Raw genomic sequence first — 18,028 nt, 5'->3', positions numbered from 1 at the left:
TTCCCACTCAGGGAGTCAGTGGCTAAAGTGGGAATTGAGCCCATGTTTATTGCATACCAGTGCAGTGTCCTGTCCACTACTAGACCATCTTTCATACCCCAGGCACTGCCCTGAGCATTCTATAAATGTAGGCAGAGCAGTATCAGCATCTGAGTTGAGATCTGTCCTGCAGGTGTAAGAGTGGAATCTTGCCTTAGCTTTCCCCATTACTCTTTAGATGTAAGGCAATACAAAGGAGCCGTACTAGAGCTATATTTTATTGGCTGGAAAAGTAAAATTGACACTCAAAGCATGGCCAGTGAATTCAAACTATGCTATTCTGAACTGGAAATACCTGAGTATTCACCAACATTTAGAAAGGCTGCTACATAATTTTTCAAAAAGACTATTTTCACTACTGTGTCTAGTCAATTCCCTTATTGGACCCATGGTCAGAAGCCATTCTGAACAGAACTGCCAGAACAACTACAACCATGCATCCATTTTAGGGGCTGATATATCTCGGATGTCACAATAAAACCTGATATATGCAAACTGGCTACCTTCAGAGTATTTGCTTTTTATCTTAAATATAGTTTTGCAGATGAACTCTGCATTCTATGGAGGCACATTTTTGAAAGCCAGAACTGAGCATAAAAATCCATTATTTAAGTGGCATATACTAGGTAGGTAAGGTCTAAGAAACCTGGCAGTAACTTACTCTGTTTGTGGTTTCTACTTTGTTAGACTCTGTGGAGCCATGAATCTATCTTGTCCTTAAAAAACTGAAAAAGGGGGCCTTAAAATGAATATAATGCTAAATTTATGTGCCACAGGAGCAGCATATCAAGGCCTCTGTGCTGATTAGACCCAGATGTTGGTAACAATGTTAGTGTTATGGACCAACTGCAGGTGTGGGAATAAATCCCTTTCCCTGGGACCCTCAGCAATCAGACCAGTGGTTTCTTCTGGCTCTCAGCTCAGAGTTTTCAATTAGCACTACAATGGTATTGTTGTTCTCCAGCATTAGATCATGTGTCATGTAAATGAAGTTGAAAATACAGTTTAACTCGACAAGGTGATTAAGGCCAAGGATACATATGTTCAGTATTATAACTCAATCAAGGTTAAAAAATAATAATAATAAATAGCTCTGACATGCTATAAAGTTTCCCCCCCCCCCCACTATTTTGGCTTATCAGTAGATTTTCACATTTTACTTTCATAAAACAGAACACAATGTAAAGCAGGGCTAACTAGACTTATAATAAAAGGCAGACATATTCTTTATATATAAAATAATTCTAGACTGGATGTTTTTATGTCTGACAATCTGGATTGCACTTTCTTGTTTCATTTCCCAATTTTATGTCCATCCTCTTTACCTTTTCCTCTTTAGTGTAAATGATCAGTACACATATAACCGCTTCCACTGGAGAAAGAGAAGCTGGGATATTCCTGAAAAGCCATCCACCTCAAAGCAATGAATCCAGCTCATCAGTGCCACGGGCTGTTTCCCCATCTCCTCTGGGTTTCATGATATTTAGAACACCACCACGGCTCACTAAAACATATTAAGGGCTCTATTAAGTAAAGGGTCCACACTCTTCTTCCACACATACATAATTCCCATTAGTGTCAATGGGCATTATGTCTGCATATGAAGAGACAGGCCTCTAATATTTTTCTTATATGTTCACTTTCATCAGGTTTCTCTGTGCCAGAGCTGTGGGGCTGCATATTATTCAGTAGTAGAAAATAAAAAAGGAATGCCATGAAAAAGTTAAAGAGAATCTCACACACTGGCATCCAGGGAGTGTTCTCAGAGTAACCTGCTTTCTAATATATTAGCCACTGATATATTACTGTTTACAAGAAGTCAGGATAACTCCTCCATTTCTGACAATAGTAGAGAATTACAAACGTAAACATTTTACACAACACGAGCAAAGAAGTGGCCTCTGTGAGAGAATGGGGCAGAAGAACTGATAGTTTTCATATTGCAGACTAGAGGAAGTATTTACGGTTGATTGTGCAACTCCTTCCTATGCTGTCTCTTCTGATATCTCAGAACCATATGTGCCTGGTGCCGTTGACAGTGGAATAAAATGAATAGTGGTGATAAAAAGTGCCTCAAGAAAGTACATCTAATTGTTAGAGCAGGGAATGGAGAACCATGACCACAGGTTCTATTCTCATCTTGTCACTGACAGCCTTTGTGACCTTGGACAAGCCATGTAGCCTCTCTCTGCCTCATTTTCCCACCTATGAAATGGGTACAAGACTTACTTCCCAGGCATGTTGGGATTGTGACACAATTAGTTGCGCCAGTTAGGCATTTTCACACACAGGTAGGTGGTGCAGAACAGCGGGGGGTGGGGGGCTGGGGATGGGAGGAGGTCAGGAAGGGATTCTGCCTCAGAAAGGGATAATCCCTTCCCAAGCTCCCACATGCATGCTGCGGGCAGGAGGAAAAGTTACACAGGCCACATACACACACACACATACTTATTCTGACCCTTCTCTCAGTAAAAGTCATCCAGTCAGTGAATGGAGACAATACCATGTGACTTATGTAACTACTCAGAAGTATAAATGCTCAAATTGTGAATACTGTATTGAATACTCATGGTGAACAGTTGCAATGAAATCAGAATAAAGAACATTCACAAAAATATACAATGAGTAATTTTTTATAATGAATACAGTTGAGGAAACTGTGATCCACTTGCAGATATTTGATTAACAGATTAGAGCATAACATGAACAACTATTTGCTACACACTATTTGCTCAGCTCTAATTCTTAAATATTTTCTTTATCCATCTGTCTTCTCTAGTTTTAGACTGCAAACTCTCAGGAGCAAGGACTGTCTTTTCATTATGTGCGTGTACAGTGCCTAGCACGACAGGGCCCTGATCCTGGAGTTGTGCCTCTAGGTGCTCCTGCTAGATAACTAAATAAATAATAGGGTGATAATTTTGTTTCCATAGATATTGTACTTCTGTTTCAACAGTATTAATGGCAGGAAAACACACTGTACATATGGAGCAGGGTAACATATAGAGCTGAAGAAATATGATTTGGAACATTTCAGTATTTCAAATTTGGTTTCATTCTGATTTGGAAGAAAACCAAAACATTTTAAATTCTTCTTGAAAGAGGATGAACCCCTGGGAAATAGTTGGGGGAAATGATAGTTGGGACCCTGTCTGCCCGGCAGGCTGCTCTGGGCCACGGACCCTGGAAACCCTGTGGTCTCTGACTGAGAGGCAGTCTGGCAGGCAGGCTGCGGAGGAACCTGGTGGGGGAGCTGGCAGGAAATCAAGCAGGTTTCTGATGGAAACCTGCCTGGGTTTGACTGGAATGTCACTGAAATTGAACTGTCTCCGTGAAATGTTTCTATTTCGATGAATCTGCACATTTGGATGTTTTTCAGACCAGCTTTATAAATAAATCCCCAAAAGTTATTCTGTGCCCATGGAGTGAGTTGGAACCTGACCTAGAACAATTCTGTCAATGTGGGACAAGTCTTGGGATCCATCAATATACTGGATAAGACAGAGTGAAGGGAACTCCAGCATGAACGGAGAGGGAGTGGGGATATTCCTTCCATCAAACACCCTGAGAAAGTTCATCCATGGATGTGAAACACAAAACAAGATGCACGCAAAATTTTGAAGAAAATCTTCTTTGTTGTTAGCGCATAAGAGACACAGTACAAGAACGATTCATTCTTGTAATCAGTATCCTTGTAACAATGTCAATGTCATTACTGTCTGCATACATTAATGTCAGCAGAAAAATGGGTCATATAAGTTAGAGATGATAGATGGCGCTTTAACTTATAAAAGAGAGTTTTTCAAAAATGTCAGAAGTTTTGTATCCATAAAACATTTGTGAGAGGAAGGCAGATCTTTCCCCCGACCTCAGTTTGTTAATGTTCCATAAAGTGTTGTGCCCTGTATGAAGTTCTGACTAACTATTCCCCAATGCATCAATTAATCCCTACTGACAAATTTGTTTCAGGTACACAAGAAATATTCTATAAGAGTTTTCTGATCTTGTTCTTGTCTTAATACAGTCCTTTGTGTAGAACTAGGTAAGTCATAATAATAAAAATACTAATACTAACACATATAACTACTACTACTTAGCTCTTGTATATTGCTTTTTATATAGTCCAAAAAGCTTTAGAGGAAAAAAGTAGGAATTCCTTTCTTTTTTTCTTAAAAAAAAAAGTATCACAAAATCCATTAATATTCTCATTTCAATATGTAAGACAACCCTACCAACAGACACATGTCCAACAAGTAATAGTCCCAGTTATCAAAGGGCCATAAGAAAATATTCTGTTGGGATATGTAACAAATAATGATACTTTGCACGTATAAAGCACCTTTCATCCAAGGATCTTGGAGTGCTTTACAAATATTATTTGAGCCTCACACCAGCCCTGTGAGCTAGGTACTGCAAGAGCTACCTTTTTTATTTTACCAATTAGGAGAACCAGATATACAGAGATTAAGAGCCACCGTTTGCTCTGATTCACACATCAACAATAATGTGGAACTCAATGACCAAGGGTTCTGAATGCAGCTGAGCTGGGATTGGTGCAATCCTATAGGATGGGGAGTAGGAGGCATCCTCAGGGGGCTGGCTCTGCCTGCTATAAGATGCTTGATCAGGGTCAATGAGGTTGAGGTTGCACAGAGTGTATGTCAGCACAAAATTTCACCGCCAGCGACTTGACGACAGTCACACTGAATCAATGGCAGAGATTGGAATAAAACCCACATTTCCTGACTTCTAGTCACCTGCTGTAACCATACCACACTCCCCTCACTTTCATTTCAAGAACTTCTTTAAAAAATAAGCATTGAACTAAAAACTGTATCTGTTTTTTAAACTTATAATGAAAAGTAAGAATAACTCAGTCAGCGGCTACAACGGAGTGGGATAGTAGTATGAAGCAGAAAGGGGGCCACGCCAAGGAAGTGTATTGTAGCAAACATCAGCACCTTGTTGGTTCCCACTGTGACTAAAACACAGGCCACAGGTGTGCCACTTAAAACTGACTAGGTGTGCCACATACCCACTGGTTAGAGTCAATTAAATCCATGGCACTGGATCTGTTCCTTGGCAATCATGGCAAAGATAGTAGAGGGTGGTTCAACAAGATTCCAATTAAATGCATTCTTCTGTTGTCAAAGCAACAGCCTGATCTGAGCAGTTTTGATGATAAAACAATGCTATAGTAACAGGTTAATCCATTAAAAAATTTTTTTTTGGCTGCACTTTAATTTAGATCATTTGGATTCAGGTGTTTGGCATCAAGGTGACTATGAACATGAGGGTAGGATAAAAAGGAGTCTGGTCTGTATAACTATCATTTACAGGTACGTTACTCTTTTAGAAAATAGGAGCACTGAGAACACTTTCATTTTGGAGAACTAAGGAGGTTGGAGGGATTGGGAAGGGAGAACTGTCCTACAGTTTGTTTTCTGTGGACAGAAGCTGGGTTAGGTCAAAGCAATGTCTATAAAGACTAACGGTCACTAATCTTCATATAATAAACCCACAGCTTCAAAAGGTGGTTTCAAATGAAAAATGTATGAGTGATTTGGGCACTTAAAGTAGACAAAATACCTTTCAGGTTGAGTACAAGTATTCAGACACAAGCCACCAACACAGCAAGCAGTGTAAACAGTACTCACACAGAGTGGGTTTAATGAGTCATATACCATAGAAATAGAAATACACACGTCAAACAGACCCCTTATAGTAATCACTAAGCTCGGTATCTGAGTTGTTTACACTAAGGGCCATTCGTTATGCATGCCTTAGCATGTGCACAATAGGAATATGATGATGAAGAGTTGAGTAAATCTACCCCACCTTTCATCAATACCTTTATGAATCAAAGATTCCAGGGGGATGAATTGCATTATTCTGCAAAGTATTTGAAAACAAGGGCCATTGTTAGTTCCACAGTGCATTACTGATCACCAAATAAAGACAAAAGCATAAGGGAACAGTTCATTATTGAAGATGAAGAAAAGAAAAGTGTTCGGCAAACAAGCTAAAATGAAACAACATGCTTTTTTTCTCCTATTTCGTAGTTAAAGTATAACTAACTTTTACATTTAAGAAACAGCTTGCTAAATATAACCATGACGAATATCTGCTGCTACTTTCCTGTCCCTCTGATTGCCCTTTGGAGCTAATTCATACTTATATGAAATGAAAAACTAAACATATGATGCTTTAAAAAATCATATGTTTCTGAAGATCCATGTTAGTAATACGGCAGGATGGGAGACGTAGGCTGCAGGCCAGTAGAATGTGAGTCTGTGATTGGGTGGGGGAAAAGGGGATACTCTAGGCCCTCAAGTGAAAGACTTTCAGTACAAGAGCATCCCTCACTGGCCAAGATGAGGCACTGACCTAGATGAGGTTTTTCCTCATTCTTCTGGATGAAATACTGATGCTGAAGCAACCAAGAACAGAACCATGGGGATGCAGTGCTGGAAGTATATCATAAAAGCTGGGCTGATGCCTGAGTGAATTCAGATAAAACTACGCCAGCGACCTAGGATTTCTTTCTCTCATATACACATGAAAAACAGAGAGAGAGGTGAATATGGTATTTCCATATATATGTGTATGATATATTTATATTCTATAGATACATATGCAGCTATACCTAATTAATTCAAATTATGATGGAAACCACTATTAAAATAATAACTTTGACTTCAAATTATTAAATGGATGAAGATAGATTATGGTCCAGGTTCTGGCATTTCCCAGGAACAAGGATTAGAGCAGGGAGAACAGCTGTAAGTGAGACTCCAGTGTAATATTCTACCAGTGCAGCTGCTTTAGACATGAACTGTGTGTGCCCTCCCACAGTGTGTGTTTCTGGGCTCTAGAAGGCACAGAAGTAGGGAAATGTAGGTAATGCAGGACTCCGCTGCTCAGATGTACTAGGCATTATGCAAACACATGGTAGGACATGGCCCCCCTGTCCTAAGAGTTTCAATCTTCTAGGACTAGCCGTAACTTCCAGTAGACTTCTACACAGTTGCTTATCATTTACCTCTACTGGACACATTTGGTTAAAGTGAACATAAAGTAACCACATCTGACTCAAATGTCATACACCCCTTAAGTGAAAATTAACTAGGCCCTGTGTTTATTATAGTGGAGCTTGCTAGACCTCCTCAGGTTCAGGGTGAGTTAATGTTTCCTTTATGAACCCCCTTTATGAAAATTTTGAGTGCTTTATAGCTCAGCCATTAAATTTAGCTCGAGGGCAAGGCTTCCCACAAAAGGTTTAATTCTGGGAGTGATTTTTTTTTGTAATACATTTTCAAAGAAATCTCTTTGGTCATTTATAAAATATAAAGAGTGTAAAACCAGCTAATTGGTTTAAGCTCTTTTTAGAGCTCACTATAACTCAGGAACAACTTTGGATTGAGCCCTTTTGGTGTTTGAAGCCTAGCTACTGAGTTTGTGCTGGGAGTTTTTTATTGTGTTTTAAATATGCATATCCATGCATAAGCAACTATGAACCTTTTTATAGTTATTATAGTTTGTTTTTCACCCTTGGGGGTCAAAATCTTTTTGCCTTACTCATGTGAACACAGTGGAGTTATATGAAGTTAATGATACTACTCACACGAGTATAACAAGCAGGTCCAGGCCCCCTTTGTTATCGACAATATCATTCTAGAAGGCTGAAACTACATTTCATTGAGTTTTATTTATTTACTTATTTCTGTTTAATCTCCTTTTTGCACAGGTTTTCAACAAGGTTAAGAGTTCCATGGCTCTACAGTGTTTTGGTTACTTCATTGTCCATCTTTGTTGATATTAACAATGGTTTCATCATAATTTTAGGAAGATGGTCTTATTAGCAGAGCTATGCAAACTTGTTCAAATTTAAATTAAAAACTTGTGCATTTTTACAGCAAACTATTTCTGCAGGTTCACAAGCCCTGAAGTATGAGAAGGTTAAGGTTTGAGTGAACACGCTTTTCGTTATTGATGAATAGTATGACAAACCTAGAGACACAGTTTGCTCATCTGAGTTCATAGAGCCATGCTGGGTTACCAGAAAGGGAAGTGGAACTAGTAGCCAGGTTACAAAACACCATATGACTTGCCCCACATGACCTATCCTGTGAATCGAGGTTGAATTCAAATTGCATTTTTTTAAAATAGCAGGCTCAAATTGAATGTGAAGATTCAGACAGCAACCTAGCATGCAAAAAGAGTTGGAGATGGATGAAAATATAAGCACAAGTAGGGATCTGGAGCGCTGTGAAGGTTCATCTATGGGCTGCCCTGGCTATTGGTGCTGCACCCACTCCCCTCCCCCCCCCCCCCGCAACTCATCCAAGCAAAAGTAAGCTTTCCAGTGGGAGCAGACAGTATCAGCCCTAGGGCTGGATGAAAGTATTCAATTTTCAGGATTTTCACTGGAAAAAGAAAAGGACAAATTTGCATCAAACTTTTCCTGAAAACATTTCCATTTTTCAATGAGTTTTATTCTGTCCTTTCCTGCCACACTCTGAGCAATGCCAGCCCTACTTGCTGCTTTATTCTTGTCACGCTGAATGCCCCATAGCAGCAGGGTGAGAAGGAAGCAGCAGAATTTAGCGGCCTCTGAAACGTTGTTCCAGCAGCACCCCTTTTACTTTCAAGTACAGAAACTGCTGGAGGATCAGGGAAAGTGGAGTGAAGGCATCACAGAAAGAAACTGGAGGGTTCCTTCCTGTTCAACTTCTCCAGCATTCTCGTTATTCTCAGTTAAGGTGGGTCCAATTTGGCTCATGACTAACACTCAATATTTTTTTTTAAAGAGGAATGAGAATATAATAGTCCTCTGCAGATCTCCCAACATCTGCACTTTTCTGGGTCCTAAATTCCAGCTATTTCCTCAGAGGAAGGGGGAACAAACCCAACCCTCTGATGAAAGAGTGGTAAGAACATTTGTACATGGTTCAGTGCTATTTGTAAGACTTATCCACACAGGAGAAAATATAGCTCAGTTTGTTTTTGGTTTAGTTAAACTTTCATTTAAAGCAGTGGTTTCTGAGCATCAAGAAGCTTGATTTAATATCCGTTGAAGTCAGTGGAAGCATCTCCATGGTCTTCAATGAGCATTTCATCAGGCCTTATAAAAGTCATTCGTGCTTGTGCGTGACAGAGGCAATAGTTGCTGTTCTATATATATGGTTGAATTGAGTTTTGCACTTAAAGCAGTGATTCAGCCTCTTTGTTATGTATGAAACATACAGTGGATCTACCCCCAAAACTTCGGCTTTTACTCTGAGTACAGAATGAATTTTCAGTTTAAATTTATTCATGAGTTTATGAATTAAAATTAATTTCAGAATAGGCCCTTTCAGAAATTTAGCACTTTTATCGGGCCTTTCTTGGTCCTAAATTAGCTTAATTAAATAATTCAGACTCTTAAAACTTCTCTTATAGTTCAAACTCATTGAACTGTCATGCATAGAGTACATGTGAAGAAACAGGTTGTAATTAAGCTAAGTTACTAATGATCATTGTATCTAAATGTTTTGATTATAACACTATAGATAGGGTCCAGTCAGCACCTTAGATCATTTTACAATGGGATCATTGTGACATCAGAGATAACAACCAATTATCACCCTCTCTCAGCAGGTAATCTGCATGCTATAATTCAGTTGGTTGAAATGAATCAGTTACAAAAGAGAGACGAGACTTATGTCAAGAATTCTTCTTTGGAGGTTACTTGGCCCCAAATGTCCTAGTTTCTTAAAGGTGCACAGTCACATGCTAGCTTGTACTTGAAAGGATTCCCATTACAGGCAGTAATGGCGCCTCTGCCCACCGAGGCAACACTGCCAGGGGTGCAGAAACAAGGGTGTGGGGGAATCACTTAAAGTCCAGGCATCGGGACTCATGGACTAGGCTTCCCCACCAAATCCCCCTGCTTCCTAATGAAGCTCTCTTCCCCAAGTATTGGCTTTCTCCCCCCAGACCCACATACATCTCTATTCTCTCCCCCTAATTCCCTCACATCCCCTATGACTTTCTCACACACAGACACTTTATCCCCTCTCCCCTGTCTTGTTCTCCATGGTGCTTCTTTCTGGTGCTAGGGGAGAGGACAGTCAGGAGGCTACTGGGGGGAGTCAGGGAGAGACAGTGGGGACGTGGGGAGAAGGGGGAAGGAGGAAGTAGGGTAAAGTGTGAAATGCATGGGTATAGCACCAAAAGAAGCTTCACTCTGCTCTTCAGCAGCACCATGAGGAAAACAAATATTTAAAAACAGATTATCTTTAAATATCAGTTTACTCTAGCCAGGGACCACAAATGCTAAAATGCATTAATCATAGTTGTATACTATCACATGCTGTCACTACAGGGCATAGGTTGTTTGGATGCCTTAACTGTGCATTTCTGTGCCTTAACATGTTTAAGTTTAACCTTAACTCTGAATTACTTGTTTTGGGGCTGATTACAACACCCCTGTAATGTATTTTAACTTTCAATTACTGATGTATTCTCAATCTTTACTCAGTTTTAACAGTTTTTTGTCTGACTACATATATAGTCGAGTTGTCAGCTGCTGTAAATCAAGATAGCTACATTGAAGTCAATGGAGTGACACCAGTTTACAGGAGGTGAGAAGCTGCACCATAATTTTGATTTTTTTTTAATCAATATAAAAAGGAGACAAAGAGTGTACTAATAATGCTCCCCTGGCACCTATGATATAACAGTCACAATGGTTCGCATTGCTGTGCACATCCTGTGATTTACAACAATATTAATTTGAAACTAAAAGAACTTCAGCAAAGATAAGTTCCTCATAAATTATGATAAAAGAGAAGGAAGAAGTATGTAAATAGACAAGGAAGGAAAATCAACAAATATGTAGGCTAACTAATTAGAACCATTTACCTTCACAAACTCTCTTTCTAAGAAACCTCAGGAGGAAAACCCAGACTTTGAGGAGAGAACCAACATCTGTTGCATAGTAAACTGAAATTAAACTAAACAAAATAATTTTTGCAGTGTGGCCAGCATATACAGAGGACAAACCTGTGTCTTTATACCTAAACTCATATTAAGGGGCATCTTCAACTCAGGCCTCTTGTTAGGTCCTCTCATCCAGGCTATGTCTATATCTTGCAAATTCTTTCTGCGTAACATCTCTACGCAGAAAGAATTTGCAAGATATAGACATACATCCTAGATATAGATACATCCTAAAGGTCTTGTTGAGGCTTTCATCCCCTTGCATCTCAGTCACTGCAATATTCTTTTCTCTGGCCTTTGACAAATGCCATCTTACCCTGCACATATCCATTCACAATACTGCTGCAAAAATCATTTCCCTAGCCTATCACTTTGACCATGTCACTCCTCTCTTTGCATCCCTTCACTGACTTCCCCTTAATTCCTGAGCAAAGTAGCTTTTTTGAGGGAAGATCATTTTCAGATCTTTTTTTTTTTAAAAAGAAAAGAAAAAAAAAGAGGTGTAATTAGTATTTTGAGCCAGTTCCATTGAAGTCCTTGAATCTGATCTGCAATTTTATAGGAAATCAGAGCTGTGAGTGGAGCCCAAAGCTTAGAGTAATGGGCTCTTGCCAGCTGGTGCTGCTGAAGTGGCAGGTTGCTCCACTTTGGCATAAATGAAGATTTTGAAATGTTTAGGGCTGAAGCCTAGGAACACTGAGTTGCAGTTGTTCAGCACGGAGGTGACAAAGGCATAGATCACTATGGTCGGGTTCATGTTGGATAAGAAGGAGCACAGTTTTCTGGTTAGTTGTAGTTGAAAGAAAGTAGATTTTTGTGGGGGGAGGGCTTTGTAGCCATCATGATTTGAGTGTCCAGCAGCAACAAGAAGTCCAGGGCAACCCCAAGGCTACTGTATATGTTTAATATGTGGGGAAAAGATTCCTCTGACCAAAGACAAGGTGATAATCATTGATAGGTCTTCAAAGTCTTTTTCTAGTCTCTGTCACTCCTGCTACCCCTGACATGTCTAGTGTCCTCCAGCAGGAATGTTTGACTATGTGGAGAAGTATCTGCCAGGTCCTGGTCCAAGTGGTGGTGGTGCTACAGAGGCAGCTCAGTGAATGACTCCTGCCTTTGTGATATGAACTGGGAATATGAATTGGCTCACTATTTTTTAAAATGAAGGACCCTTTCTGTAAACAGTGATCTGCTTAGCTGCAAATAGATATTGAATTAGATTTTCTATATCAGCTAGGTGACCTAGGAGCAAAAGTCCCACTGAAAGTCCCATTGAAGGACTTGTGCCCCTAAGTCACTTACGTGATTTTCAAAATCTCACGCAATGAGAGCTTGCAAGTTGCAAAGCAAAAAAATACTTAGCACTTAACATTCCCCAAGCTTTGTCCAACATTCAATAACTAATTCTCGCAACAACCCAGTGAGGAAAATATTATGCCCATTGAAAAGCTGGGTGGAACTGACACAAAGAGGTTGTGATTTGCTCACAATGAGTCAGTGGCAAGGCAAGGAGGAGCATTCAAAGGGTCTCAACTTCCAGGGTGGTGCACTAACCCATGCTGCTTCCCAAAGGGCTGGCCATTCTCTGCCAAATCTGCCAAATAATAAAGATCTAAATTTTAAGCACCAATACAGTGCAGATGTCCTTGATGTGATTTCTAAATTGGTCAACCAGCCTTGTACCAGATACTCACAGATTAGGCAAAGTTTACACGCGGATCTTGCACATTTATTTATTAAACATGGTAATGGTGCCAACATTTCTAGAGTGAAAGCAAAATTACGAGCAATGGTGCAAACAGAACAGTCTAATGCTGATAAAGACACCTATTGTTATGATTATTAAAGTCAGAAAACTGACTGCAGATGATAAAATATACCCATTTTATGATAGAACATTGCCAGAGCTCTGTGTGTGTATGTGTGTGAAATGCTCTAATTATCTGGGTTAGGCAGAAAAGCGTACTATGCTATTCAACCCTGCCCTTCAATATGATAGGATGATCTCAGAATAAACAAGTGCTCTGAGAGGCAGGCCCCTATACGTATGAATAATTTTGAACAACATTTGGTCAAATTCAGCAGTGACTTATAGGTGGTGGAAGTGGCAAAGTTGTACAGCATTCACAGGTGTGTGGCCAATAGTGAATGTGCAAGCTAACTGACAAGGTGGGGGACGGAAGGAAGATGGTGCAGCTAGAAAAGCAGCAAAGGTGTAAGATAAAGCAAACCTTACCAACACCTCTTTAGTTTACACACACTGATTAGTCACTTTTGCTGCTATGCTTCTTCATGTCTCTCAGCATATAAATTACACACATTGGGTTAAATCCTCATTCCTTAAAGCCTGTGGCAAAATTCCCACTAACTTCAAAATGGGCCAAATTCTGAATGCCATAGGACAAAGTCTGATCTCAGGTATACATATGGAAAGCCTGTCACACTACTGATACAGTTGAGTTATTCCAGGTTTGCACCAAGATAGTTGAGAACAGAATTTGGCCCTGCGATGGAGTGTCACCATGCTCCTCTCTCATTTCTAGCCACAAACTGCTTGGAGACCTTCTTCTGGTCAAATTTATTTATGGTGTTCCCCCCACCACTCTTGCAAACTTGTGCAGTTTTGTATTTACAGTAGCATGGATCCCTTAGCTCACTTAGCCAAAGGAGCGGGGAGACAGATGGTACCTTCCCCAACAGATGTCTTCTGGTTTGGACTCTGAAAAGCCTGCCAGAGTCAGGGGTGCTGGAACAATTTGTATAGCGGGGGTGCTGAGAGCCATTGAACCAAACTGTAAACCCTGTATATAATGGAAACCACTTCAAGCCAGGGGGTGCGGAGGCACCCCCAGATCCCCTAGTGCCAGCACCTATCGCCAGAGTGTGTGTGTGAGTTACCGTAACCATCACCACTTCCCCTTTTGCTCCCCCTCCAAATGCTTCCTCCCTGTGCCTTTTCTACTTTCTCAGCTAATGGGTTAATTAGCCTTGTAGCTCTCTCCGGCCCATCCCCAATCTATCAATTAGGAACAGCTTTGCCCCTCAGGTTTACTCTTGGGTGATTTAATTGGTGATCCAGTGATCAGAGTGCTGGTACACTGCTGTTGCCCAGCACTCTATCACAGGCTCCACATTGGGAATTTACATTATTTTACCCTTCATCATATTGTCTGTCACCACTTTATTGGCCTAAAAGACTTCTACTTACAAACACCTGTTTACACCAAGTCTGAATTTGGCCCATAGTGTTAAAAACCTACTGCACTGTACACGTTCTAGGCAGCACTTTGTGATTGACCTAATGGGCGTGCTTCTGTTCTGGTCATCTGGCGTGTGTTCTGTACCAATGGTGAGGTCGCTTCGCAAGGTTCTGAGACTCACTTCAGTAACCGACCAAGTTCAGATGGTTCTCTGACTCTCCCTGAAAGTCTTGAGCCTGCAAAATATAGCACAAACGGGCTCTCATTCAAGATCTCTGATATACTCTTTTTGTGTTGGGCCAGAAGTACCATGAGAGCAATTTTTCTTGAGCTGTTGCAGTCTTACGATTCCTGTTCCAGATGGAACCTGAACATGAAAAGAAATTATCTGAATATTTCACAACCTGAGAAATAAATAGAGAGGGTCCGGAACCCAGCACCCCGGGGCTTTGGGCAAGTTTGCATCCAGCTCTGAATTGCAGAGCTGACTCCTACCCATGAAACAGACTGAACCAAAATCTTGGATGCAAATAGACCCAAACTTTGGGGACATTCAGGTCTAGATTTTTGCAGCCTTGTTAAATTGCTCCTTTAAAAAAACCTTTATCTGCCCCAATGGCTGAAGTTCTTTTGAGGCAAGGAAACCTTATTATTTTCTATACCAGTTCACACAGTCCTGTTTACAGGACAACAGACCTCCCTGTAATTACATGTCTTATATTTTATCAAGATTCTAAGCCAATTTATTTCTGCAAAAAAATGTGTCTTTAAATTGTGAAAATCACTCCATAAATCCCTAGTTAGAACAGTCAAGGTCTGATACCTTATCTGCGCTCTTACTGTGTACGAGGTCACATCATCAGCATGTAGATGTACAGAATATTTCATGAACTATACAGCGTCGACAGGTCATTAATAAAAACTGAAAAAGTAAAAGCCCTCTAATTAGCTCCTGAGGTAACTTTGCATGTAACATTTTCACCTCAGATTCAACACCATTAAACAAAATGAGTGGGTTTGCTCACTAATGTAGCCAGAGAACCATTCTACTGTAGTTAAACTCAGCCAAATTGAGGGAAACTTAGATAGCAATATGTTGTGATTTATTGGATCAAAGGCCACAGTCAAATCAATATAGATAGTTCCTGCATAAAAAATTATAATGAATGGCTATAACAATATCATCAAGGTTACCTTGAAAAGAGCAACGACGCAGACCAAAAAACCATGACTAAAAATAGGGTCAATACATTATCTTTGAAAGGAAAGCTCATTAATTTTTGAGTAATTTGGACAAAACAGAGAAAACACAAATAGGTTACAATTAGGGCAACATAATGGGCTTACTGTAGCATCATTTCAAATGGCTGGTCATCTCAAATTAGAAAGGAAACATTATAATAAACACATAGCAACAGGTTTGAAAATAGATTAATGAAGCTATTTAAGGAAGCATGGGGTAATATTTCTAATGTTTAGTACACTGACTGGGATGTGGGACTCCCAGCTTCTATTTCCAGCTGTCAACTAACTCACTGGATGCCAGTTTTGTGATTCAAGATTTGTAGAGTACTTTGAGATCTTCAGATGAAATGTGCTACAGGCATATAAAGAGCATAGTCTGAAGAGACTCTGCTGTTCTTTTCTTCTTGTTCAAACAAAGTACATTTGAGACAAAAGTCAATGGAATGATCAGGCCACTATATTAGTTACATAGGTTGGACTGAAATGAAAAAAATCCCACTATTCTATTGGTTTCAGCCTATTAAGAACCACTTGCTAATCAAAAGTGTACTGATCTACTGTGATCCATAGTGAGTCAGGTAGCTCTCAGTGGGCAGGGCCACTGTCTCAAGACTTACCCTGGAGCAAAGCAGAGTGAACTATTTATTGCAAATCACGTATTCCACAAGTTTCATCCTCTGTTTTGTTTGTGAATTATTCACAGACAGATTGTTCACTCATTCATTTGTTATTTGAAATTGTTTGATGAATGGTTTGTGAAAACATATTTCAGCCTATGGGTTGTTCACAAGCAAACTACTTTGCTATTCAGTATTTATGGTGTATGATTGGTCACCTAAAACACACTGTATTACTTCTGCTCAATGGCCGGATCACTGAAACTTTTGTAAACAAGAGACAAAGAGAGAGTTCAAAGAGAATTTGAGATGGACATGTGAACACTTCTAGTGCCAGCAGATTAACATGAACAGTCATGAGATACTTTTTATACATATACCTGTAAACAAAAAATCCTTGATACAAAAGATGCACAATGCCTTTTACATCAGCAAATCAATCTGAATGACCTGTTCAAACAATTCTAAAATTTGGGATTTGTTCAAAAATGATTTTAAAGGACTACTAGCCTATATCACTGCAGCCATAACTGAAGGTAATTCAATTGAAATCAATGGATTTGGGGTTTTTACATCAGAAGTTAATTGTTCCTGCTTCCATTAGTTAAATTGAGATTTGTTGGCTTTTGTGTTGTTTTTTAAGATCTTATTAATAATTCTAAATGTTACCTGAAAATACCTCAGGCCTGGCATTTTGATGTTATATTCAAAGAAGTATCAAGCTATAAGTATTTAAACAACTCCATCTCTATATTGATGCTTATCCACCAACCAAGTGCTCTGATCCTTCTCATCATTCTGCCTGTTCAATCGTATAGGGCACTGTTATGGGGAATTTAGTGAAGAAGTAGGCGTGGTAGTGTCTTCAATATGCTGATGACATCTAGCTGTACATTTGCTCTTCTTCTGCCCCTGTAGGTGCAGTGGAGTACATCTTATTGAGTGAGGGGGATGCAAAAGGACAGAGCGCCTGGCTCTGAAACAGCCCCACCCTGCTCTGCTTCAGGGTAAATTTGAGGATGGTGCTGGGGTGCACACATTATCCAGCAAATCACACTGCATGAATCGGCACAACATTTAATACTGCTTCATGCAAGCATCAAGACAAATTATAATGGAATCTTTTTGAATTAAACAGGTAGAACCATAGAATATCAGGGTTGGAAGAGACCTCAGGAGGTCATCCAGTCCAACCCCCTGCTCAAAGCAGGACCAACCCCAACTAAATCATCCCAGCCAGGGCTTTGTCAAGCCTGACCTTAAAAACCTCTAAGGAAGGAGATTCCACCACCTCCCTAGGTAACGCATTCCAGTGCTTCACCACCCTCCTAGTGAAAAAGTTTTTCCTAATATCCAACCTAAACCTCCCACACTGCAACTTGAGACCATTACTCCTTGTTCTGTCATCTGCTACCACTGAGAACAGTCTAGATCCATCCTCTTTGGAACCCCCTTTCAGGTAGTTGAAAGCAGCTATCAAATCCTCCCTCATTCTTCTCTTCCACAGACTAAACAATCCCAGTTCCCTCAGCCTCTCCTCATAAGTCCTGTGTTCCAGTCCCCCAATCATTTTTGTTGCCCTCCACTGGACACTTTCCAATTTTTCCACATCCTTCTTGTAGTGTGGAGCCCAAAGCTGGATACAGTACTCCAGATGAGGCTTCACCAATGCCGAGTAGAGGAGAACGGCGATGCTGGCGATGCTCCTACTTATACAGCCCAAAATGCAATTAGCCTTCTTGGCAACAAGGGCACACCATTGGCTCATATCCAGCTTCTTATCCACTGTAACCCCTATGTCCTTTTCTGCAGAACTGCTGCCTATCCACTCGGTCCCTAGTCTGTAGCAGTGCAGGTAAACTACAGAGTACCAATAGGAAAATTCAATAGGAGTTTTACACTATAAAAGAATCGAGGCCCTCACTCTTAAAACTCGCATCTCCA

This window comes from Chelonia mydas, chromosome 1 (genome assembly GCF_015237465.2).
Source record: "Chelonia mydas isolate rCheMyd1 chromosome 1, rCheMyd1.pri.v2, whole genome shotgun sequence".
Lineage (NCBI taxonomy): Eukaryota > Metazoa > Chordata > Testudines > Cheloniidae > Chelonia > Chelonia mydas.
This window is presented reverse-complemented; position numbering follows the sequence as displayed.